We start from the raw sequence: 1,700 nt of genomic DNA, 5'->3' as shown, positions 1-1,700 counted from the left end.
GAATGTCAGTTTAGAAGCTATCAAAGTTCTCAAATAAAGCACCTTTTGAGAATGTCAATGTTTGTTGGTAATTATCTTACAAAACTAGGAAGGATTTTTGGTTTAGATATTAAAAGTTATGGTTGTTTATTGATTTTAGTGAAAAAAAAAGGTAACTTTTCATCGCAACTTTTAGGAAAATGCCTGGAGGGATTGGTTTGGGAAGCTCTGGTGAATGCAATTTGCCACCTACCGTATTTTTTGCACTATAGGGCGCACTGGATTATAAGGCGCATTAAGCAAAACAAAACAGCCCTGTCTTTTTGGAGAATACTGCACCAACGTAAGCGTCGAGCATAAACGGAGCCCTGCATGACTTATAACTGAGCCTTAATGCTGCAAACGATGCAGCTTTGTAGTTTACCAAAGTCGTACTAAAACATCACGACTTCTTACGTATATAAGTCGCTCCGGATTAGAAGGAGCACTGTCGTTTTTTGAGAAAACTGAAGGCTTTTAGGCGCCTTATAGTCCGGAAAGTACAGTAGTTGGAGCCCAGAGAGATGCGGAAAAAATGTGAAGCTTTGGGTTTCCAAGCTGCAGCCAAGAAACCTAAAAGATTTAGAGTTTGTGTAAAAAGTAGAGGACCAGAATCCTTCCTAAACCAACAGAAGGTGCCGAGGCATGTTCTGCTTGGAGATCAGACACAACTGGTAACGACTACAAGAGATCCATCAGCTGAGGTGACCAGAACCAGAGGAATGAATGGATCTGGGCGCCGTGTTCCTGCTGAGCCTCGCCTCGTCTCGCCTCGCGCTCCGACCAGCCGAGCCGTCGTGTGTCCGCATCAATATTGCATTATGCTAAACGACTGTGGAATCCCAGGATGGATGAATCCCATTCCCGCCGCGCCCACGGAGGAAAAGATCAGATGAGCTCGTCGCCATGGCCACGGGGCGGTTGGCGTTGTCATGGCCACCCGGCCGTCTGTCTGCGGTGGAGGTCCTCCCGCTGGCAGCCGCTGCACTTCGGTGTGCATGAATAAAAGACGAGCCGGAAGCCGGATTAATAATGAACGTGCGGGAGCTAAAGTTAGAGGCGGCGGAGAGGCGGGCGCCTGTGTGTGTTTAATCTGTTAAAGTTCACAGCAGGACGGCGGTGCTCCCGGGAACACACACTTTACTTCTCATTAAAATCAACTCTTTGACTTTAATAAGCCGAATGGAAACAGGAAACAAACTCAGACTCTTCAGAAGAAGAAGAAGAAGATCAAATATTCATGGGATGTAAAAACTCCAAAAACTGCATCCTTCAGATCTTTATCGCCCGCCGCGTGCGTTCATTTGTCTGCCTGTTAGCAAAATATCTTATGAACCACTGGATGGATTTTAATATTACTGCTAAAGCAACCACAGGATGTTGGAGTCAACCTCATTCAAGATGGCCGCCACAGCTTAGCAAACAGAAATCGGCTCAGACAGTTTTACAGATGTTGAGCTAAAATGTCAGACCCTCCAGGAGTTTGCGATGTTGCGATCGCAACTATTAACGCAAAATCAAGCAAACCCCGCAAAATCACAACTTTAACCCAATATTTATTGTTTCTAAAGTGATTCGCCACCGTTTCTGCGGTCTAGTCTCTTCTTTGTGGGTTTGTGTAGCGTGGAATACAAAATAAGCCCAAATAACTCAGGAAGAAGACACGTGACGTCACTTCCTGT

The 1,700-nt window shown here is 45.5% G+C and overlaps 1 protein-coding gene across 1 annotated transcript in view; it reads left to right on the top strand.

Moving 5' to 3' along the window:
• LOC108249652 (SLIT-ROBO Rho GTPase-activating protein 1) overlaps positions 1–1,700 on the top strand; it is a 32,761-nt gene that overhangs the window by 12,277 nt on the left and 18,784 nt on the right. The gene's annotated exons all lie outside the window — the stretch shown is intronic.

The sequence above is a fragment of the Kryptolebias marmoratus genome, linkage group LG18 (assembly GCF_001649575.2).
Source record: "Kryptolebias marmoratus isolate JLee-2015 linkage group LG18, ASM164957v2, whole genome shotgun sequence".
NCBI lineage: Eukaryota > Metazoa > Chordata > Actinopteri > Cyprinodontiformes > Rivulidae > Kryptolebias > Kryptolebias marmoratus.
The sequence above is the reverse complement of the archived record's forward strand: the minus strand, read 5'-3'. Positions and strand labels throughout refer to the sequence as shown.